This window comes from Lolium perenne, chromosome 4, assembly GCF_019359855.2.
Source record: "Lolium perenne isolate Kyuss_39 chromosome 4, Kyuss_2.0, whole genome shotgun sequence".
NCBI classification, from domain to species: Eukaryota; Viridiplantae; Streptophyta; class Magnoliopsida; order Poales; family Poaceae; genus Lolium; species Lolium perenne.
The window spans coordinates 121,702,712-121,728,238 of record NC_067247.2 but is presented as its reverse complement, the minus strand read 5'-3'; the positions used below and the strand labels follow the sequence as shown (position 1 = coordinate 121,728,238).

Sequence of the window (25,527 nt, the reverse complement as noted above, 5' to 3'; positions counted from 1 at the left end):
ACTTCGTCCCTAAAAGATTTAAGAACACTCAGTTAACTTCGTCCCTAAAAAATGAGTTACTATATTAAATGCTGCTCTTAAAAAATGATTTGCAACTTTCATTTCACGGAGTTCACAACTCCAACTCAGGAAGTTAACATACATTGATATGTGGGAATAGTAGTTCCTCTAATATGTCATAAATTAGTAACTTCTTTTGTTGATTTATCTCAGTATGAGATTAAGTATCGTAACTTCTTTTGTTGATTTATCTCAGTACAAAAGTGTTTTAATTGATGTATGGAGAAGATTACTGTTTGTAGAGTTGTAGATTCATGATATGTGTTATTTGACCGGCTACACATGAAGTTCACTAAATTAAATATTCGAAGTCCACTTTGCAATTTTTAAGCCGATAAGATTTGTGGGATTCTTTTTTGAAGTTCACATTATTTCATTAGCACAGTACACCTTTTTTTTCATGTGAAGCTCACTTCTTTTTTTAATAGGACTTAACTACCATAACAGTGCCCACAAGCAGCATGGCAACAAGCTGGGTGTTCTTGATAGAGCAATGTGTGTTGCATCAGTGAGACTGAAGTTCTGAACATTTAAAGGTCTCCCCACTAAAAATTATTTAAAAATGTAGAGGATTGTTCGGATGGAGATACATCGGTGAATGTCAGAGATGAAGCAGGCCTCTCCAGCATTAACGATGGCGATATAAAAGGTTAGTAGATTAAATGTGGCTTTGTTGAATGCCCTTGTGAATTGGTGTGAAACTTTAATTGATGAATGAACTGCCATGTCGATGCGTTTCATGAACCAACATGTCAGCTTGATGGAAGTCACTTGGAAGAAACAATGGCGAGAAAATGATGGCATATCACCTGGAAATGGACTGGGTAGTGTATGCAGTTGAGAAAATTCAGATATTGGGGGTAGTTCGAGCAGAGGGGGTGCGGCACATAAGACTCTGGATACCCAAGACATCACGGGTGAGTTTTCTTTTCTTTATTTGCGCTTTTTCTATCATCCGGTCACACATCATGTCTCCATTGTTTGTTATGTTTGTACATTCTTTTGCGCCTTAGCCATGGATATAATTATATTGTTGTTGATTCAGCTAAGACGACTCATTTGGTATCTTAGTCACTGCTTCTATCAACGTCAGCAACTCAAGCCATCCCAGTCTGTTCAGTCGAGGTGTCTTAGAATATGTATTTACTGAAGATTACATTACAGTACTTAATTTTCTTAAATATTAACAAGCATTTGCCTTTGCGTGAGATATTGAGCATGGGAAGACTAATTGAGTTGTGATGTCATTATATAAGTTGCGCACTTGTGCAAATGTTATGGAGTTCTGAGCTTTGCAAATGTTATGGACCATAATGAGGTAATTTTCAGCTCTCTTGGGACTGCAAGTCTGCTATCATTCTTCCTTGCTTTATTTCCATAATAGTTGGATTCTAATAAAAAGTTTTAGCTGGTTCAACACTTGCAAGCACTCTTTTTTGTATTACAAGTTGATCGTCCACCATGGTCTCATAAACATAAATTCACAAAATATGTGATAATTGGCTGGGTATAATATCTGTTGCTGCTCGGTGTCTTTTGTGCAAGTTGCTTTTATCTGAATTCCATGCAAGTTGAATTTTTAATCCTAATAATGTCGTGGTCCATGTTGCATACATAACTTGCTCTTTATGATGTTCTGATCATAGTACTCATGGCCTTTAGTAGATTGCCTTAGAATGAAAGGAATGTAAAGTTGAACAGACTTGGGCGTCAGGCAGAGAAATCAAATTGACTTGGGTGTTGCCAGTGATTAAAGATGAATAGATGATTAGGTCACTTGCAGGTTCTGTACGTTTTGTGCAATCTTGGTTTGGAGAATCAGCATTTATAATTATCGATGTATATTCATGTATTGTTTTGCAAGTTTTGCCATTTCTCTGAATGTTTGCAGTAAAATGTTTGGTTAGATGACCTCCTTGATTTCTTTTTGTCTGGCATAACAATTATTGAAGCTAATAAAGTTTAGCTTACTCTTGGTGTGAAATGTATCCAAATTGCTATTTTTTTTCTAGACTAGACTGTTAGTAGTATAAAATGTAAGATTGGAAGAATTTTTTAGAGAAGAGCTTGCATACCTACAATGTTGCCTTATATCAGATCTTTTTGCGTGTGTATATGTATGGTAAGGTGCTTTGTTTTGTTTTGAAGCTATTGCTCTTTAACACTTTCTCCTTTCGTCTTTTTTTCCACGATCAATGAATATAAGTGTATTTCATCCACCAGTAGACGAGATGAAGACATTTGGGAGCACAAGTAAAGGTATGTTATCAACATAAAACCGATACGACCTTCTCTAACATTTTAATTGGATGTGTGTGATTTGATAAATCACATATCAGCTGGACGCATCGAGAGGTCCGATTGTGGTTTGGGCTGTTGGTCTGAGAGACTTGCATGACCTCTATAGTGCATATGAGCGAGTGAGCTAAAAGATCTTTCATGGTTTTACCACTTATTCAGATTGGAGAGCACACAGTCAAGTCACACCATCGGCAAGATTATCAACGTATACAAATTATAATCTATATGGAGGTTGTGCTTAAATAAATTAATGTATATCTCTTAAGGACTTAGTACTATTTGATATGGCACCATTGGGCAGCAACGCCTGTACTATGTCCTCAACTCACTTGTATAAAATAAAGCCAATATTTATTACCAGGTCTATACATTATTTGTTGCTCCCTGAGCCACCAGGTTTGTTATGAGTTGAAAAGAGGGAAATGAGAGGAAGATGGGACCTACTTTCGAAAATTGCAAGATGTTTCCAAAACTTTTAAGCTGGAGTAAAAAAAAACAACATTACTCTTGTAAAAAGTGGTGCGATGATTGCTACAATTATGGTTGGAAGTAAAGCTTGAAACTCACAATCTAAGAGACTAACTCGTGGATTGATGAACTAGCGATCCAAGTTGAGTTCTAATATGAAATCCTTTACCAATCAGGTTCAACAAGACAATTGAGTCAAAAATGGGATGATGATTGCGATACTTATAATTGAAAAAAACTAATGAGCTAAAGAGTAACTCGTGGCTTGGTGAATCATTTACCCGTCAAGTTTAAAGGTTCAATTTAACAAATTACTCATTTGACATATTAACATTGGTCAAAATTAATGTCAACGCGGGGTTGACTGAAGTATAATGAAGATTTTATTAAAGTGGAGTGACTACAATCAAAATGTTGACAAACCGGTCGAAGAGGTGAAGCCGATGGGTAGGTGGGGAAGGGTAAAATATGGTAGCTCTATCCTTACCATACGATGGGGGATACGTTGGAGTGGAGTGGGTGACGCAGTGCAATGATAAAAGAAGGGAAACCAAATCGTAGGTGGAAAGGAGAAGAAAATATGGAAAAATATCAATAAAACAATTTGCAGTTGGAGTAGACTAATATGCATGTTCTTTTGTTGTGGTTAAACTTTAGAATATTTACATTCATTGTATTCATGTGTAGCAAGGAAAGAAGCTTGATAGCCCGTGGCAACGCACGGGCATTTTACTAGTTCACATGCATGTCAGAAGAAGTTCAGCTACTCTGATTTTACCAGGGCGTAACTACAAGCTCTGATTACCCAAATCGAGCCCCGCCTCAATCAATTGACACAAATATAACCCTAATTGCATTCTAACATGTCCACCCGCCCCACCCAAGCACCGAAGGCACGTCAATCTCGAACAGTTCGTTTGCGGGCTACCATCTATGTTCTTAGTATTTCTGAAATTACTTTAAAACTGTAAATAATTTGGGAAAAAGTCCTACACAAAAAAGATGCGCATTTTTCGTAGTTTTCCAATGATATATCATATGCATCAATACCAATAGCGGTTTGAAAATAGCACGCAAAAAACAGTACGAAATAGGAGTAGTTCGAAAAAACAGATCCGAGTATATTTAAATCTGCTCTTAAACCTTACATTATTTGGGAAAACAATCTAAACGAAAAAGTTGCGCAATTTTCATACCTTTTCAACAGTATATTGAATGCATCAAACCGAAGAGTGGTTTGAAAATGGCTCCCAAAACACTGTGCGAAAACACAGAAATCCGCGCAAATAGAGTCTATTATATTTGCAATTAACTTTAAAACGTCATGAATTTGGGGAAACTATCTGAACGAAAAAGTTGCGCAATTTCTCTAGCTTTCCAACGGTATATCATTTGTATCGTTCCGATTAGCGGTTTGTAAATCGCGATCAAAACAATACACATGAAAACGTGAAATCTATGTGTTCCGCCAGGAAGTTCATTGCATGAGTAGGTGAAAGTTCAGAAGTGGTTCGAGAATAGCTATTCTCGAACGAGTCGAGCTTTGTTGTGTCTCGGTTGGACAATATTGACTTGTGTAGGATCTGTACTAACATCCGGTCTGAAGTTTTTCAAGAATTATTCAGTAGATAACTTGCAACCTCTCTCCCGTGATCTATTCTTCATTCATGGACATATATTTCCCCCCTTTTGCGAATGACATAAATTTTTCCTTATTTGATGAAATCCATCGTTTTTGTGTAGGTTATTTTTATCCCCTTCTCTTATGTCCTTAGCAATGCCCACTTTAATTGTATAGTTTGGTGTTCTTTTATTTATGTACAGTTTTCTACTGAGTTGCTTGAGCAACAGTTGCGTTCATTTCCTTCTACATGATTAATAACACTTGATTTATGATATGCCTGAGGGAAAGGTGTTATATTTTTCATCCGCTACAAAACTATTTTTTGTTGCTTCGGTCCAAGGTCAGATCGTCTGATCTGAATATACTACACTCCTCATTAAGTTTTTAACATATTTGGAGATAAAGTTGAAAACTTGAAATGATCTGCATATTTTCATGCTACTGCCAAATGAGTAGCTTCGAATATGTTAGCCTGCTTTCGAAAATCAATACCGACGTTTTCCATGTCAAATTATGAAAATTTTCTATTAGCATTACAAGGCTAAAATGAATGTGCTGACATGGTAACATATTCACTGTAAGTCTGTATTTTTCAGTATTTTTACGCATTCATCATTGCAAAGTAGTGCTCGTGGTTGTCGGAGGCACCGCCACCAAACATTGTGCCGGCGCTGGGAGGAGCGCTGGCGCCCGGCAGTAAGGGCATGCTGCATGAACCGTTGCTGGGAGGAGCGCCTGGTGCTCTGTCTGCCTTGCACATCTCCGTTATGTTATGCTGGACTCACTGACCTTCTCCGCGTTTTCAACGTCACCGAGTTCTCCAGCTAGCAGCACAACATAGTGGTTGTTTTGGAGAGATGGAGGTCTGAGATATTCGACTCCGTCGTGCACGGTGGCAAGATGGTGCTCGTAGATGCGGTATTGCACTGGTCAATGGTGACATCCCAGTTCATGTAAAGATCAACAACCTCTACCGCCTATCAAGCCGGTACCCTCTAGCCCTAGGTATTTTCTATACTGCTCAACATAAATAAATTTTATCATGTATTTCAGTATTTGTTGTATATCACATTTTCAGTTGTTCTACACCACTGTCCCTTTGTTTTTTATGCATGTTTGATATCGAAATCTAATCGTGCATGGAGCTCTTGGTGACTGGAAATTGGTCTATCTAGAAAATAATTGATTTCTGGCAATTTTCTCAGGCTCCTCGCTTCTTAAGTTTGTCCATGAATTTGAGCTAGGCCATAAAATACAAAAGTTTGAGCAATAAACTGGGTGTCTGTTCTGACTAAAAAAGATGTGCGACGGAATCATCTTCAGATCTCAGGTGACCTACTTAGATGGCTTTTATTACTCCTATATGATTTTTCCCTTGCTATAGTGCAATTATACGGATATGTGTACGTGTGATCGCGAGAGAAATCTTTAGTTATTTTATTTAAGAAACATTGGTTCATGTGGTTTACCTTTGATGTGCCTTTTCTATACATGTACTGTTATTTTCTTCAGCTGAATTTTTAGATTATTAGTGTTTAATCCATGTGGTAAGAAAATGTGCCATGTGTTTTGCTATATGATTATATCATATCAAGCAAAATTAAGGGTGTATGTTTTGGAATATACTTCGGATAAAGGGGGTTTAATAAGGCTATTTGTTGTAGTGCGTATTGACCAACTGTATGCTAAAATTTGCGGTGTTATTCACTTTATAATTAGTTTTCAGATCCATGGACCAGATGTTTATGCTCAATGTGCAATTTGCCAGGAAGGCCAAAATAATTTTATCTGGCTACACTAAATTCCATTGTAAGCTACAATGTATTTGGGAGTTGGGATCTTTTTGTTGAGATTAAAAATTATGCATTACAGATAAATATTTTTTATGGTGGTTTCGAGCATGCTTCAGTTTTCTTTTACTCTGGAAATTCTGCATATGATTTTGTTATAACACTATTAAAATACAGGTTCATGGACACATATGGCGTGTCTGATCTCATCTCTGTATATGGACAATATCTTCAAGGCAAAGTTTTAAAGGTCAGGATGTTTCATGATTGAAACTACAGATTAATAGCTCAAAATGCATAGCCTCATTCAGTTTGAGCGAATGAATAGGCTCTCATGTTAAAAAATATATTGCTTTGGCATGCTACAATATATAATTTCTATTCAGGATGTGCTGGAGATGCAATTTTAGAAAATAGTTAATTTCCCATGTTTTTGCTCATGGGGTAGCTCTGAAAAATTATCCAACAAAGAGGGTGCATGATGAGCAGCTCCGCTTTTGTCATACATGTACTTTATACTGAACCAATCAATCTGCTACAAAAAGGAGGAGACCAATATAATCAGAATGATGCATAAAAATGATTATACTACAAACAAGAAAGCACAAATATTCTTTATGTACCAGGCAAAGCTGATACCTTTTACCCTTAGCTAATATGATCTTCCGTCCTTTCTTACTAGGTTTAAGCCACGGCATACATCATTCTATTGGAGAAGCCCCAGTCTACTTCCTTTGAGCAAGCATTGTATAGGTTGTTGGCTTTAGTTTGTAGTAAGACATGTTGTATTAAAGAAGATTTACATATTGTTTCACTGACATGTTGTTATCACCAGAATTTGACCGAGTCAGAGGTGGGCCGCGATCAAGATGGACTTGAAGATTATATACGGAAGAAATACGTGAATCGGCCTTATATGCAAAGTTTGGGCTAGTTTGCCCTTGTATCTGTAACATAGTAGATTACGTGTCGGTTAGTTAGAGTTTGCCTCGTGCACGGTTGGGATTATTCCCACGTTAGAAAGTCCCCTGGACTATAAATATGTATCTAGGGTTTATGGAATAAACAACAACCAACGTTCACCCCAAATCAATCTCGGCGCATCGCCAACTCCTTCGTCTCGAGGGTTTCTACCGGTAAGCATCATGCTGCCTAGATCGCATCTTGCGATCTAGGCAGCACAAGCTTATTATGTTGTTCATGCGTTGCTCGTACTGAAGCCTTTTTGATGGCGAGCAACGTAGTTATCTTAGATGTGTTAGGGTTAGCATTGTTCTTCGTATCATATGCTGTCGTAGTGCAACCCTTGCATATCTAGCCGCCCTTACACCTATCTTAGGTGTAGGGGCGGCACCCCTCTTGATCATTATTTAGTAGATCCGATCCGTTACGGTTGCTCCTTGTTCCCCAAGGATTAGTTTAATATCTGCAATAGTTAGGCCTTACAAAGGGTTGGAGGATCCAGCGACGCGTAGGATGTCGTTCGCTAGCCCTAGACAGGATGTTCCGAGGATCAACCTCGTGTTGGTTTTTAGGCCTTGTCTAGGACCGGCTTACGATCACCGTACGTGACCGCGAGGCCCAATCGTGAGTAGGATGATCCGATTATGCGGTGAAAACCCTAAATCGTCGTAGATCGCGTTAGCTTTATCTTGATCAAGCAGGACCACCATATATTCGTGCACCTCGTACGAATCATGGGTGGATCGGCTCTCTGAGCTGATTCACAGGATAACCTGAGAGCCGATCGAGGCTCGTATTTAATGTTTACGTGTATGCCATGCAGGAAACTAAGCGAGGCATCTCCATCACCTTCCTGACCAGGTATAGGTCAGGTGGCACGCCCTTGCACCAGCATCGGACGTGTGTATCAGAGGCTTTGCGGGCCGTCGCTCGGAGGGACCAGGGCCAGCCGCAGCCCTAAGTTGTTCCCGGCTCTACTGTGTTGCCCGTCGTTGCTCGCCGGTGGGTTTCTGACCGCAACACATTCTGGCACGCCTGGTGGGACAAGCTTCGACATCAACCACATCGCCATCTACATCTGAGATGGCGGACGGCACCCCAGTCACGTACGAGGATCTGACTGACGAGCTCAAGAAGAAGTATGATGAGGTCAAAGCAATCCTCGAAGCCGACCTCATCGGCTCTTTTCACAGAACCCGTTCACATGGCATCAGGTGGAAGGGGTTCTCGCCTGATGGTGCGCTCGATGGGATAGACCTCTCTGCCCCGTCAGAAGAACGCACCAGGTCCCTACGTCAGGAGATCAACTACATGGTGGCTCACTCGCTGCATCGCCACTCTAAGAACCTGGTGAACACTTTGGAGCGTGTCGCTCTCCGGGTGATCCAGGAGATCATGAGGCACCAGTACTCTCCGTCACGACCAGCTCTCGGGACACACCAAGGAGAGATGCCACTCCAGTCCCGTCCACCGCTGCCATTTGCGTTGGCAGCACCAGAAGTGCCGAATTCACCGGCATTCGTCGTCTACAAGATCGGTGGTGACCCCAGTGACTGCCAGTTCTTGCATGAGGCGCCTAAGGAGATCCCTCACGGGTACATGTGCACATACGTGCCAGACTGCGGTAACTGGGCGCTCACAAACCAGGCCGCAACATCAGGGACTTCTGGGAAAGCGGGGAGGAACGTCGGCGGACAGATCTCGAGAAGCGTACGTGGCTAGCTAAGTATGCCACTCCGACGAACCTCCGAGCTCAGCTCCTGCAGTTGGCTCGAGCTGGAAAAGCAAGCATGGCTGGCTAAGTACGCCACCCCGGCGAATCTTCGTAGTTCGACTCCTGCAGCCAGACCGCGGATCAGATCAGTACGATCCTGAGGGACCAGTTCGGCATGGTGCCGAAAAGGAGGACAATCGGCTATTCCAAGCCGTACCCCGATGAATACGAGTTGGTCCCGCTACCACCCAAGTATCGGCTCCCTGACTTCTCCAAGTTCAGTGGATCAGATGGTTTCAGCTCCATCGAGCATGTGAGCCGATATTTGGCACAGCTAGGAACGGCCTCAGCGTCGGATCCACTACGCGTGAGGTTCTTCGCACAGTCCCTCACGGGATCGGCTTTCGGGTGGTACACTTCGTTGCCACCAGACTCGATCCGGACTTGGAAGCAGTTGGAAGAGCAGTTCCACATGCAGTTTCACTCAGAAGCTTCCGAGTCTGGCCTTGCCGATCTAGCACAGATACGTCAGAAGCGTGGAGAAACTGTGGCAGAATATATCCAGCGCTTCAGGAATCTGAGGAACCGATGTTATTCGGCTCGTGTGACTGAAAAAGAAGCAGTCGAGTTGGCAGTGGTGGGCCTTGCCTCGCAAATCAAGGATATGGCTTCCCAAGCAGACTACCCTTCACTGGCGCACATGGTTCAGAAACTGTCAGCATATGAACAGCGCCATCCGGACTTGTACCAGGACAAATTCAAGCGTGCGGTAGTCCTGGTTGAGGCAGATGAAGACGAAGGCTCTGCGGGAGATCAAGAGGTAGCAGTGGCTGAATGGACTCGGGGGGCAACCCCCGTGTCCTGCAAATGGGTAAAGCCACCAGGCCCGCCCAGGGGGTTTGATTTTGACGTAACCAAAACTGAGCAAATCTTCGACCTCTTACTCAAGGAGAAGCAGTTGAAGATACCCGAAGGCCTCAAATTCCCCACGGTACAGGAGCTGAACGGAAAGCCATACTGCAAATGGCATAACTCGCTCTCCCATGCCACCAACGACTGCAGGGTGTGGCGTCAGCAGATCCAAATGGCGATAGAACAAGGACGACTGATTTTCAACCAGTACGCCATGAAGATCGACACTCACCCCTTCCCCGCCGTTAACATCGTGGAGTGCACTTACCCTGAAGGTTGCCAGCCAGGGTCCTCGTTCAGTATCAACATGGTAGGACCTGGGCACCACTCTGGCAAGGATGGAGACGAGGGCAGCTGCTCTCGTAGCAAGGACACAGAGGAGGCCGCTCCACGCGATCGGCTCCGTCATGATGGCAAGCGCTACGTCACAGAGGGAGAAGTGAAGAACATAAGATATCAGCGACCTCTCTCTGATCACCTCCTCAATAAGTATGTCAGTCAATATAGCCAACGCCGACGATCCAGCGACGATGATGATAAAGACCGTCTGGCTAGGGACGCCAGGAGACATCGTCGGCATGATCGTGATGAGGAGGAGTACGAGCGCCGTGCCAAAGAAAAATCAAGGGAGCAAGACGACGAAGATAGGCACTGGGACTGTCCCTTCTTCAGACACTGCTGGGATTCAGGAATGAGCCGATTGCCTACAATCGGCAATTGCCCAGAATGTAACCAGAAGAAGAAGGAGGCAGCCAACGTGTCCGTGTTCCAACGCTTAGGGCCTCTCCCGCCTCGAAGCAAACGCGCTGAGTCCCCTCGGATGGAAGATCTTGAGGATTTGGAAGACGAGGGACAAGAAGAAGAAGACAGGTACCACCGGCCAAGGTGGTGCCCTGATGGACTCAGCCGTTCCCAAAAGCGTAGGGTTCAGCGATTGCGCGGCTTGGAGGAAGCCGAAAGGTTATACCTGCACACGCTAAGGAAGGCGCGGCCTGATCTGGCCGCGAAAATTCAGCGAACCCTGGATGAAGAGGGTCGACCACGAAAAATGGAGTGGCGCCCCAAGCAAAGGAAAGCCGATGATGAGACATCGGCTGGCACAAACATGGTGTTCATCCTTCCTTCGGAGTTCAATGCTCCAGGATTAGACGAGGCACCTGTGGCACAACTTGACTGCGGCCCACGGCCGGTTATCTTTGAGAAGCCACGAGAAAGAAGCTACAGACATCTGAAGGCCCTGTACTTGCGAGGTTATATCGATGGGAGGCCTGTCAATAAGATGCTGGTGGACACCGGAGCGGCAGTCAACATTATGCCATACTCTATGCTACGTCGGTTGGGATGCTCTAGCTCGGATCTAATCAAGACCAACGTAACATTGAGCGATTTCAACGGCCAGGCGTCTGACGCACAAGGTGTTCTGAACGTGGATCTGACCGTAGGAAGGAAAACTATCCCTACGACGTTCTTCATCGTCGATAGCAAGAGCACCTATGCTGTTCTGCTAGGAAGAGATTGGATCCACGCCAACTGTTGCATTCCCTCCACGATGCACCAATGCATAATACAGTGGGATGGAGATGAGGTAGAGGTCGTCCAGGCCGATGACTCAGCTGAAATTTCAACGGCTGGCATGAACGCTTGGGAAGCAGCAGGCCAAGAGCCACTCTCAGGTGTCAATTTGGACGACTGCGAGCGCATCGACGTGACGAAGGGCAGGGTTAGGCTGGTCTTATCCACTGGCCTGACCGAGTAGCAAGAACAAACCAATGGCAAATGTGGCGAGGCCGATCCTTGGGATCGGCCCCCAAAGATCTATGAAGGAACATTACAAAACCTTCATTGAGCGCTTCGATCAATATGGAGGCCGATTCCAGCAATCGGCCAAAAAATTATCCTCACCACATGTTCTGCTTGTATGCAACGTCGATCTACTGGGCAGCGGTTTACGTCGGCTGATGAGTCAGGGGAAATCAACATTGGTCCTACCGAAGTCGACGTGCAAATACAATGCCTTGGCTAAACTACAGAGCCGATATCTGCAGTTACCTGACAGATTCGGCTCGGGGGGCACCTAAACCAGATGAACATGTGAACATGTGCAGATGAACATGTGTACAGTGAAACATTGGGGGCCGATTAGAAAAATCGGCCAGTAAAAAAAAAATTTCATGACATATAGCCGATGCGGACATCGACTTTAGAACTAAGAGACAAAGCCGATGCACAGCCATCGACTCTAGTATAACTACGCAGGATCTACTGGCTACGTGTTCAAAGCACGGATCTTCACCAAGTCAAGTTCAGCTGTGGGGCCTTCTGCTTCCTCGAGGGAGTAAAACAATGAGAGCTTCCTCAGCTGCCTTGAGCCGATTCTGGTGCCTGAACCTTCTTGTCGAGGATTTTCAGCCCTTGGTGCTAGTTCAGCAGTGCTGTCAGAAGAGATATATCGGCTTTCGAGGGAAGAAAGGTGATCGGCTTTGGTGCATCCTCACCGACATTCTCGCCTTGAGTAAGGCTCGGGGGGCAGCAGGCCTGGTAGATGCTTTGTTTAGGAGCCGATTGGGGTACCATCGGCTGATCCTTCGTCGCAACCTCCTTCACAAAATGATGAGTGTTTGAAGAAGACCATTGGGTCTGGTTGGAAGAATTCAAAGGCTTTCCTGAAGACTCTACATTATCCACCAGATCTCAAGATCATCAGTTGAAGAATTGAAGGATGGATTTTAAAGGACCGATGCGTTGCTATCGGCTCATTACGCATTGGCTAAGGGGACAGATCGGCAAAATCAGTATGAGGGGAAATCGGCTAAATTAAGCTCAAAGGAAATCGGCAAAATCAAATTGGGAGAAGTTCTTCATTGATAAGCAAGATTTCTTACATAAAGAGTTGATTGCTCTCAAAAGGAAGTACTAGGGGATACATTGCCCCATCTACTACTACTGATCCTATGCTAAAGATCCTATCTACGGGCCGTCACTGCCTTCGTCGTCGCCGTCGTCGCCGCTGTCGGCGCTGCTCCCGGCAGGCTCGTCGTCGCTGCTCCAGCGGCCGCCGGCCGGGCCCTCGTTGTCCTCGTCCTCCTCGTCAGCGTCGTCGTCGTCGCTGTCGAAGTCGCTGAGGTTCCCCGGCCAGGGGCAAAACTGTTTGGCTGGCGGCTTGTCGGAGGAGGTGTCGTCCTCCTCCTCCTCCTCCTCCTTCTCCTCCTCCTCCTCTTCGGGAGAGGTGAAGTCGTCACAGGAGAAGCGATCGTCATCGCTCTCCTCCTCCGTTTCCCCGTCGGCGAGGAAGCGGAGGTCGCTTTCCCCGTCGGTCAAGGACTTGTCGTCCTCAGACCAGACGGAGAAGTCGTGGCTGGACTCCTCCCCGGCTTCGATGGCGCGGCGGGTGATCGCCGCGTGGACCTCCTCCTGGTTCGGCTCCGGCGTCGGCTCGCGGGAAGAGGAGGACTGGGTGGAAAGATCCGATGAGACAGAGGAGGAAGAAGACATGGTGGCGCAGGAGGGCTTTTGGAGTGCTAATGCGAAGGGGATGCGGAAGCAAACTGTTTGGAGCGGTTAAATAAAAGGGGATATAGTGGAAATTCAATGCCACAGCAGTTTCCGAGGAGGTGGTGCCTACAAAAAAAAAAAAACTGCCAGGTCACGCGGAGAAGATGAGAAGGCAAGGCATCATGATGAAGGATACTGCGACGGTTCTGCCACGACATGACCCGACGAAGAAAAAGCAGAGTGATTTTGGAATTATCAATTCCAAAACCAGGGGGGCATGTGTTATCACCAGAATTTGACCGAGTAAGAGGTGGGCCGCGATCAAGATGGACTTGAAGATTATATACGGAAGAAATACGTGAATCGGCCTTATATGCAAAGTTTGGGCTAGTTTGCCCTTGTATCTGTAACATAGTAGATTATGTGTCGGTTAGTTAGAGTTTACCTCGTGCACGGTTGGGATTATTCCCACGTTAGAAAGTCCCCTGGACTATAAATATGTATCTAGGGTTTATGGAATAAACAACAACCAACGTTCACCCCAAATCAATCTCGGCGCATCGCCAACTCCTTCGTCTCGAGGGTTTCTACCGGTAAGCATCATGCTGCCTAGATCGCATCTTGCGATCTAGGCAGCACAAGCTTATTATGTTGTTCATGCGTTGCTCGTACTGAAGCCTTTTTGATGGCGAGCAACGTAGTTATCTTAGATGTGTTAGGGTTAGCATTGTTCTTCGTATCATATGCTGTCGTAGTGCAACCCTTGCATATCTAGCCGCCCTTACACCTATCTTAGGTGTAGGGGCGGCACCCCGCTTGATCATTATTTAGTAGATCCGATCCGTTACGGTTGCTCCTTGTTCCCCAAGGATTAGTTTAATATCTGCAATAGTTAGGCCTTACAAAGGGTTGGAGGATCCAGCGACGCGTAGGGTGTCGTTCGCTAGCCCTAGACAGGATGTTCCGAGGATCAACCTCGTGTTGGTTTTTAGGCCTTGTCTAGGACCGGCTTACGATCACCGTACGTGACCGCGAGGCCCAATCGTGAGTAGGATGATCCGATTATGCGGTGAAAACTCTAAATCGTCGTAGATCGCGTTAGCTTTATCTTGATCAAGCAGGACCACCATATATTCGTGCACCTCGTACGAATCATGAGTGGATCGGCTCTCTGAGCCGATTCACAGGATAACCTGAGAGCCGATCGAGGCTCGTATTTAATGTTTACGTGTATGCCATGCAGGAAACTAAGCGAGGCATCTCCATCACCTTCCTGACCAGGTATAGGTCAGGTGGCACGCCCTTACACCAGCATCGGACGTGTGTATCACAGGCTTTGCGGGCCGTCGCTCGGAGGGACCAGGGCCAGCTGCAGCCCTAAGTTGTTCCCGGCTCTACTGTGTTGCCCGTCGTTGCTCGCCGGTGGGTTTCTGACCGCAACACATGTATTAATTAAGATTTGCATATTGTTTTGCCCATCACATAGCCTTTCATTTGATTTCTACATATGCTTAATATAGTGTTTTACAAACTCTTTATTGGGGTAGTGAGCCAAGACGATCCCCAAAATATTTCTCTATTTCCTTTAAAGTATGTGTGGGTGCTACTCCATTTGTGATTTTGTTTCTTTTATCCTAATATCTTCCTATTCACTTGGTTTTTTAAAAGCTAAAACACGCATTAATATTGGTGCGAAATTCACGGGATCGTGCACCAAGGCGCACATCTAAATCTAGTCTACATGATTCCATCAATTCTAAGCCCCTCATGGTGGGCATTGCCGAGGAGCTCCCTCGTCAGCCGGTTTCCCAGATTTGAAAATTTGTGCACTTTTTTAAAATTTTAATTTTTAAAAATATCTGGATTTGAAATCTGTTCAAATTAAAAAATTGTTAAAATGTTGAAAATGTTCAGATTTAAAATTTGTTGAAATTTTAAAAAATTTGCAAATTTAGAAATGTTAAACTTTTAACAAGTTCAAAAACTATTCAGATCTAATAAATGTTCAGATCTTGAGAAAATATTCAAATATTTAAATTTTTTTTTAGAAAACAATCAGATTTTGTATAACAAATAAGAAACAACTGAAAAAAATAAAATGGAAAAGGGGATACCACCTGATTCTTGGGCCGAGGACCAACTAGCCGTCCTGGGCACGTAAGGGTGTGTGGCACTCGCGTGCCCTGCCGACAAAGTTGGTGGTGAGGCGTCGCAGCTCATATACACCGACCAGGTCGGTGCCTACCAGGCACCGGCACACCCTTGGTCGGTATGGGCCTAACCCATTTTCGTTATTAGTTTTTTTTATCATTTCTGTTTTTGTTTTTTCTTTCATTTTGTTTCTTTTTTCTGTTTTCTGTTTTCTTTTCCTTTTTCGTTTGATTTTTGTTTTTGTTTAAATTTGAAAATAGTTCTAATTCAAAAAACACTAAAATTGGAAAATAAATAAATTTTAAAAACATACAAATTTGAAAAATTTTAAAATATTAAAATTGTTTAAATTTTAAAATGTTGAAATTTAAAAATTGTTCGTATTCCAAAAATGTTCATATTCAAAAGATATTAAAATTTAAAATATGTTCATATTCGAAAAATGATGAAATTTTGAAGAAAAACTTCAATCTCAAAAAAATTCAGCTTCGAAAAATATTCAAACTTTTGAAAGATTTAGATTTTTCAAAATTGAATTTTTGAAAAAAATGTTCAAATTTCAAAAATATTCATATTCTTAAAATGTTCAAAAAATCTTAAAAATATTTTTTCGAAAATATGTTCAATCCCCAAAAGTGTTCACTTTTGAAAAATATTTAAATTTTAAAAATATTTATATCAGAATTATTCAAATTTTTGAAAATACAATTCAATTTTTTTAAAAAAGTCTTAATCTAAAAACAATCCAATTTGAAGAGGCCATGTTTAAAACTGTTCAGCTTTTGAAAAAATAAAAACGAAAAAAATAAAAAAAGGAAAAATACTCTAAATAAAAGTGAGAATGACCTATGGGCCGACCCAAAACACGCCGCCTGGGGGGTGCGGCGTGGTGCATGCGCCGCACGGGTCGGTGTATAGCACCTCCTGTGAGGCGCTCCCATGAAAACCTACATTCACATAACGAATACTGAGATGTGGGCCTTAAGCCCTTATTACGTGTGAAATTGGCCTGTTACTGATTATTCTTGGGTGTTTTCGGTCAGCTGTGGGATAAAACCAAACTACCCTTATTAATTTAGGTTTTCTAGAGTTGTTGGCTGAATGTATCACCTTTTATTCGGTCTCGGTCTATTCAGGCACCGTCCAGGTTATTTCGGTTTGGTATTTCTGTCTTCGGTTAAAGTGCCCACCCTTAGCAGTATATTTAGACTACATGGATCTGTAAAGATAGCCAACAGTCTTATAACCATTATAATTATTACAAGTTTTACAGTGGTTGGCATTTTTAATAGCTGTTTATCTGCCCCGATTTCATGGTGGTAACTAGAAACAACGCCACGGTTGATGATAAGCTCATTCTGTTTCCGTCTGTTCTTTCGATCTTAATCTACTAGACAATTTTTTTCCTTTTAATTTTTGGCGAACGTTACGGGCGCTCCGCATTTTCATTTAGGAGATGGAAAAAAGTGTACAAGGCCAAACGACACACAAGAGGATAATGAAAAGGAAATGGAAGCAGAAACAAATACTGAAAATTCAGATTTGGCGATATGAAACACTACTAAATTACTGGTGACAGGCATACCTCGCTCAATCTTTGTTTACACCACACAACGAAATACCCCAAGTCCCATCCTTCCGTGTGCGAAAACAACACAAACTACTGGCTGGCCATCATGCAGAGGTCTACGCAGGAATAGACTAATAAAGATAGCCAACAGTCTTATAACCATTATAATTATTACAAGTTTTACAGTGGTTGGCATTTTTAATAGCTGTTTATCTGCCCCGATTTGATGGTGGTAACTAGAAACAACGCCACGGTTGATGATAAGCTCATTCTGTTTCCGTCTGCTCTTTCGATCTTAATCTACTAGACAATTTTGTTCCTTTTAATTTTTGGCGAACGTTACGGGCGCTCCGCATTTTCATTTAGGAGATGGAAAAAAGTGTACAAGGCCAAACGACACACAAGAGGATAATGAAAAGGAAATGGAAGCAGAAACAAATACTGAAAATTCAGATTTGGCGATACGAAACACTACTAAATTACTGGTGACAGGCATACCTCGCTCAATCTTTGTTTACACCACACAACGAAATACCCCAAGTCCCATCCTTCCGTGTGCGAAAACAACACAAACTACTGGCTATCATGCAGAGGTCTACGCAGGAATAGACTAATAAAGTCAGCCACTAGTGTGCTGCCAGCAAGGTATATGCACACTCTCTAACTTCCAGCCACGTTGCTTTGTCCTAAATAATTACTAGACATGTATACATGAATCAGGCCGACATGAATCGATGGCAAAAGCTCAGTTCTATTCTTTCTTCCAGGTCATGCGTAGATGCTTCTGCTATTCACTTCTACTCACTAGCTCAATCGACATACATTAACAATTCAAGTCTTATTACCACTTTGATTATCTACACAAATTCATGTTGCACGCAAGAGTTAGTAGCCCATTTAACCACTAGAGATTAGCAAAAATCAAAATGATTATACATTAATTTTTATTTAACTCAAACTAATTAATAACGATAAAATCTGGGTTTTCACAGGGCTGCTGATATTTGTACCCAGCTTCAGCGGCTAGATATTTAGCTGGCCCTTCGAACCGTCGTCGTCCAACTATAAATAGGCAGCAGCCTCGGCCAGTGGTGCTGCGTTTTTTTTTTAAATAACAGCAGGAGAGCTGTTGTCCCTCCTGCTGTGTTCATTGCATTAGAGAATAAAATTTTACAGATAAGGAAGCCCCTAAAACGGGTGACTTTCGAAAAAACACAAGCTGACCACTCAACCAGGGTCAAAAGGTGTCCCTCCTACCTGAGCTACAAGAGGAATGGGCGCACCTGCGATTCTCCAAACGTCTATCTCCTCTAAAGTTTTTGCGATCATAACGCATGTTGGGAACTCTTTTTTCTCGAAGATTCGTCGGTTTCGTTCTTTCCACAACTCCCAACAGACTAGATTGGTGAGAGTAAAGATGGTTTTGCGCCGGTCTTTTGCAGTCCTCCCGACTAGGTTCCTGTACCAACTCTGAAAGTTGTGGTATGTGTTGGGCCAGGTGTTTGGCTTCAATTCGTTCTGATCAAGCTTAGAGGCAATGGAAGACCAGACCTTCAGGCTATATGGGCATTCAGTGAACAAGTGTGTGGTTGTTTCCAGGTTCCTTCTGCACAGGGGGCAGAAATATTCATTTTCCCATCGGCGCATCAACAGTTTGTCTGCTGTTAAGAGTTAAGACACGGTCAAGCATTAATGTCCACATGAATAATTTGCATCTGGCAGGCGCCCATCCTTTCCAGATAATCTTTTTGTGATCAGTGTTGGTGGCGCCTAAGAATTGCAACAAATAAGCGGACTTGGTCGTGTAGTAGTTCTTGTTTCCAAAGGTCCATGTGATCTCGTCTGGGGTCTCTGTGAGATGGATGCCATCAAGAAGGATCTCCAAATGTAATAATTCATCAGAGTGCCTCATATCCAGGGAGAAACGAAGGTCCCTCAGGCATTTTCCATTGGTGAGTGCCTCACTAACTGATATGTTTTTTCGGACTGAGATCTTAAAAAGCTCTGGCGCAATTTCTTTAGGAGACAAATCATATAACCATCTATCTGTCCAGAAATTCGCCGTTTGGCCGTTTCCAATGGTTATTTTGGTCGCAGCTTCGAATAAGGCACGGTCTTTGGCAGTTGAAGGGATCTTTGTGTGTGACCAAGGTTTGTTGGGGAATTTCCATTTTTGCCACATCCATCTAAGACGGAGTGCCCTTCCAAAGGAGTCTATGCAGTGGACGCCAAGACCGCTAAGGTGCTTTGGACGACAAACTGTCTTCCAATTTACTCTACATTTCCCTCCGTTGCAGGAGTTTTCTCCCGCCCATAACCAAGCTCTTCAACGCTTGTCGAATTATTTCTTTACCCATGGTGGCATCTCATTAATGCTCATCATGTAGACTGCCAGGGAGGTTAGCACCGAGTTGAGCATCTCCAATCTCCCTGCCTTGCTCATGAGCCGTGTTTTCCAAGTGGCCAAGTGTCGATCCATCTTGTCCAGAAGTCTCCTTTTACACACACACACACCACATTGCTATGACTCGACAGACTAAGAGAGAGCGTGAGAGGATGAGAGGAAGAGTTCGACCCAGAATACAGAAACACATATGGGAAGGTGCTGCCCAATCCTCTCACACACCACGAGAGAGAGAGCATGAGGAGTTAGACAGAGAGCTAGTGATAGTGAGAGAGAGAGAGAGGAGTTGCTGCGTATATTTTGGAGGCGATGGAAGTAGAGAGAGCGAGAATTGTTGTTAGTCGTGGCGTAGAAGCAAGACACTAGTAGAAAAATGGGCATCCGTTCAAGCCTTTAGTACCGGTTCCCTTACGGACCGGTACTAAAGGGGGCATTAGTATCGGTTCCTCTGCCCAGGTGGACGAGGAACATCTATACCGGTTTGTTGAGGGCATTTTATACCGGTTCGTAACACGAACCGGTACGAAAGGTTTTCAGCACAGTATTCAGGCGGAGGTGGGGCCAGGGCTGGACCTTTAGTACCGGTTCATGTTAGGAACCGGTACTAAAGGGTCTCTACCCTATTTCTTTAGCGCCCCGACCCCTGCATCTCTCATTTTTCATTCTCCTTCTCTCCTCTCACATTTCCAAATATTTTTCACCTCTCACACTCCAATAATCTTCATTCTTCTGCACCATTTTAACAAGATTAACGGCACCCATTTATCTAAAGGTTAGCAATATCATCCTTCCTTCCGGCGTTCCTAATTTAGCTTATTTCTTTGGTAGTTTTAACTCGTACTATTTTTCTAGTGCTAGCAAGGTGTTCGATGAAATACCTAAGTTAGGGATTTTATTTTTTTATATGCAATTTGAGCTGAAATTATGCTATGTTTTGTAGGTTTTAATTAGTATCATCTCCGTCCTCACCGCCGTCGATCGCCAGCGTCGTCCCCTAGCCGGCACCGTACCACCTCGGTGAGCCTCTTCTTTTTTATAAAAAAATTAGTTTTATGTGATGAACTTGAATATTAACTAAGTTGGTCACTCATATATCCATGATGTTGTGTAATTAATGATTTTTGATATACATATATAATGCAGATGAGTCGACAATGGATGTACGGTGACCGGTGCCATCCCCACTTCATTAATGGCATGCATTATTTTCTCAACGTGGCTGAGGCAAACAGGCAGTCGAATGGTTTCATCTATTGTCCATGTAGTTCCTGTAAGAATATGAAGGATTACTCTACCTCAAAGATCATTCACGTCCACCTGCTGGAGAACGGTTTCATACCCAGCTATAATTGCTAGACCAAGCACGGAGAAAGAGGGGTTATATTGGAAGACAACGAAGAAGAAGAGGATAGTGACAACTATCCTATATTCACTGAAGACGGTGATAGCAGAATAGGGGAAGACGAAGCTGAAGAAGAGCCCATTTTTGATGAGCCGATTTTTGATGACCTGGATGAAGATTTGGGTCGGGCCATTCTTGATGCGAAGATGAACTGCGGAAGTACAAAGGAGAGGTTGAAGTTGGAGAAAATGTTAGAGGATCACAACAAACTGTTGTACCCAAATTGCGAAAATGGCCAGAAAAAGCTGGGTACCACGCTTGAATTGCTGCAATGGAAGGCAGAGAATGGTACTTCTGACAAGGGATTTGAAAAGTTGCTGAAAATAATAAAGAAGATGCTTCCAGGGGAGAACGTATTGCCCTCTAGTACGTACGAAGCAAAGAAGGTTGTCTGCCCTCTAGGATTAGAGGTGTAGAAGATACATGCATGCATCAATGACTGCATCCTCTACCGCAAGGAGTACGAGAATTTGAATGCATGTCTGGTATGTAGTGCATTGAGGTATAAGATCAGGCGAGATGACCCTGGCAATGTTGAGGGCGAGTCCAAACCCAGGAAGAGGGTTCTTGCGAAGGTGATGTGGTATGCTCCTATAATACCACGGTTGAAACGTTTGTTCCAGAACAAAGAGCATGCCAAGTTGTTGCGATGGCACAAAGAGGACCGTAAGAAAGATGTGATACTGAGACACCCCGCTGACGGGTCACAGTGGAGAAAAAACGACAGAGAGTTCAAGTCATTTTCAGATGACGCAAGGAACTTAAGATTTGGTCTAAGTACAGATGGCTTTAATCCTTTCGGGGAGCAAAGCTCCAGTCATAGCACCTGGCCAGTGACTCTATGTATCTATAACCTTCCTCCTTGGTTGTGCATGAAGCGGAAGTTCATTATGATGCCAGTGCTCATCCAGGGCCCGAAGCAACCCGACAACGACATTGATGTGTACCTGAGGCCATTGGTTGAAGAACTTTTAGAGTTGTGGCATGAAGAAGGTGTACCTATGTGGGATGAGCATGAACAAAAGGAATTTAACCTACGAGCGTTGTTATTTGTAACCATCAATGATTGGCCTGCTCTTGGTAACATTTCAGGGTAGTCAAACAAGGGATACACAATGCATGCACACATTGTTGAGGTGAGACTGACAGTAAATATTTGGGAAACAAGAATGTGTACTTGGGGCATCGTAGATTTCTTCCAAAACAACATCACGTAAGAAAGAGAGGAAAGCATTTCGGAAGTGAGGCAGATAACCGAACGAAGCCTACCCGCCCTACTGGGGAAGTTATATATGATATGGTCAAGGATTTAAAAGTGATCTTTGGAAAGGGTCCTGGCGGACAATCTGTTCCGCATGATGTTGACGGACACGTACCCATGTGGAAGAAGAAGTCGATATTTTGGGAGCTACCCTACTAGAAATACTTAGAGGTTCACTCTGCAATCGACGTGATGCACGTGATGAAAAATCTTTGCGTGAACCTGCTAAACTTCTTGGGCGTGTATGGGAAGACAAAAGATACACATGATGCACGGCAGGACCAGCAAAGTATCCACGAAGGAAACAACCTGAATCCAGAGAAGTATCAAGGTCCTGCCAGCTACGCTCTTACCAAAGAGGAGAAGGAGATCTTTTTTGAAGTCCTGAGTAGCATCAAGGTCCCGTCTGGCTTCTCGTCGAATATAAAGGGAATAATAAACATGTCAGAGAAAAAGTTTCAAAACCTAAAGTCTCATGACTGACACGTGATTATGACACAATTACTTCCGGTTGCATTGAGGGGGCTTCTGCCGGAAAATGTTCGAGTACCCATTGTGAAGCTATGTGCGTTCCTCAATGCAATTTCTCAGAAGGTGATCAATCCACTTACTCTACAAAATTTACAGAAGGATGTGGTACAATGTCTAGTCAGCTTCGAGTTGGTGTTTCCACCATCCTTCTTCAATATTATGACACATCTCCTAGTTCACCTGGTCGAAGAGATTGACGTTCTCGGTCCTGTATTTCTACACAACATGTTCCCCTTTGAGAGATTCATGGGAGTTTTAAAGAAGTACGTTCATAACCGTGCTAGGCCAGAAGGAAGCATCTCCAAGGGCTATGGAACATAGGAGGTCATTGAGTTTTGTGTTGACTTTATTCCTGACCTTAAGCCGATAGGTGTTCCTGAATCGCGCTATGAGGGGAGACTGCGTGGAAAATACACGCTAGGAAAGAAAGCAACAACGTGTTTGGACGGACATTCTTTCACTCAAGCACACTACACAGTTCTACATAATTCCATCTTGGTGGCTCCGTACAAAGAGGAACACAAGGATATCTTACGCTCTAAATACCCGGAGCAACGTGAAGATTGGATTGATGGAGAACACATGAAGACTTTCGGCGGTTGGTTGCAAACACGTCTCATGAATGTCACTGATGACGAGCAGCTGTACTTGTTGGCCAAGCAACCATCTTCGACTATATCTACTTTTCAAGGGTACGAGATTAATGGGAACACATTTTACACTTTCGACCAAGACAAAAAGAGCACCAATCAAAACAGTGGTGTCCGCTTTGATGCAGAAGATGGCAATGTGAACAAGGTCACATATTATGGGTACATAGAGGAGATATGGGAACTTGACTATGGACCTAATTTGAAGGTCCCTTTGTTCCGGTGCAAATGGTTCAACCTGAAAGACGGGATACAGGTAGACCCGCAGTACGGAATGACTACAGTGGATCTCAAGAATCTAGGGTACAACACCGAACCATTCGTCCTAGCCAGTGAAGTGGCTCAGGTTTTTTATGTGAAGGACATGTCTAGCAAACGAAAAAAAGGCAAGAGGACACATCATACAATGAGCCAAAGCGGCACATAGTTCTTTCAGGAAATAGAAACATCGTGGGAGTAGAGGACAAGACAGACATGTCCGAAGATTATAATAAGTTTGATGATATTCCACCCTTCAAGGTAAAAACTGACCCAAGCATCATCTTAAATAATGAAGATTTTCCATGGTTGCGTCGCAGTCAGAAGAAAGGGAAACAGACGAAGAAAACTCAGAAGACTAGCTAGAAAGGGATCATAACTTGTGTATCTCAATATGGAAATCACTTTTGTGTAATGATGTTACTGTATGTAAGATATTAACAATGGAGATGGTTGGCTTGTTTTACTAGTTAAGTAGCTTTCACGGGCTTGCAGGGAAATTTTTCCGAGGCGGAACTTCCGAATATGCCATATATAGGGCATGTGCACCAAGGGCATATTCGAGAAGTTCCGCCACGGGAGATTTCCCAACCCTTTCCCGAACATTGTTAGAGGAGATGGAGTCTTTCACGGGCTTGCAGGGAAATTTTTCCGAGGCGGAACTTCCGAATATGCCATATATAGGGCATGTGCACCAAGGGCATATTCGAGAAGTTCCACCACCGGAGATTTCCCAACCCTTTCCCGAACATTGTTAGAGGAGATGGAGTCTTTCACGGGCTTGCAGGGAAATTTTTCCGAGGCGGAACTTCCGAAGATGCCATAGGGCGTGTACACCAAGGGCATCTTCGACAAGTTCCGCCACGGGAGATTTCCCAACCCTTTCCTCCATCCATGGGGATGAAACTCTCCATCCATGTTGGCTTGTAGAGCTGCTTGCTATGGCGTATCGATGCTCCTTTTATAGGCACGGCACCGCTTCTGCTTTGTCTTCTTCCTCCGACAGGGCGTCGTGCGCTACATGCTTTATCTCATCGAGCAGGGTGTCCTTATCCTGCCGACAGCTTTAGTACCGGTTGCACCCACCAGCCGGTACTAAAGGTTACCCACGCGTCCTTATCCCACCGACAGTTTTGTTACATGACAGAAAACCACCTTTAGTACCGGTTGCACCCACCAGTCGGTACTAAAGGTTACCCACGCGTCCTTATCCCACCGACAGTTTTGTTACATGACAGAAAACCACCTTTAGTACCGGTTGCACCCACCAGTCGGTACTAAAGGTTACCCACGCATCCTTATCCCACCAACAGTTTTCTTCATGCGCTTTCCACCGGTTCCCGCCTCTGTCTTTCCGCCTCCGTCATCCCGCCATTTTTTCACTATATATATGTAGGCTTGGCCTCCATTTACATATCACATCTAGACTCATATCTGCAAACCTCATCATTCTCTCCCATGGCTTCCATCGTATCTCTAACCCCCCGGGAGGCGGAGGCGCTTTGCGCCTCGAACTACCCCTGCCCGCCAGGGTACCGCGTCCCGACTGGCTGGTTGTTGAGCGTCGGAGGCGTACCGGTCCCTCCAGTCCCTCTAGGTGTGGCACGCGAGATGGCCATCACGAACCACTACTACTTCGAGCTCACGCCAGAGCAGCGGAGGAATCCCCAGTGGCGTCCCGACTACAGCCCGACTTGGGAAAGCTTCTTCATATATCGACGTGAGAGGGCGCTTGCCAGGCACGAGGAGGGCGGCCCACCTCCTTCGAACTTCAACGAGGCTGGCCGTCGGCTGTGGTGGCGCTGCCGGACTCTCCAGGGCGTCATGGCCTACCGTGGCCCCCGCCTGCGCTACCCTCAGTCCCAGCCCACGCATGCTCTCCTGCCGAGGTTCGACTACCGTGACCCCGATGACAGCGACGATGATGACGGCGACTACGACGACTACAGTGGTGACTACTATAGGGCTAGGCACGA

The 25,527-nt window shown here is 44.1% G+C and overlaps 1 long non-coding RNA gene across 1 annotated transcript; it reads left to right on the top strand.

The window, feature by feature from the left end:
* The first annotated feature begins 548 nt into the window (after positions 1-548).
* Positions 549-2,734, top strand: LOC127348595 (uncharacterized). The gene is made up of 2 exons (XR_007879844.2): positions 549-709; positions 817-2,734. It is a non-coding gene; the product is annotated as an uncharacterized lncRNA (long non-coding RNA).
* The last annotated feature ends 22,793 nt before the right edge of the window (positions 2,735-25,527 follow it).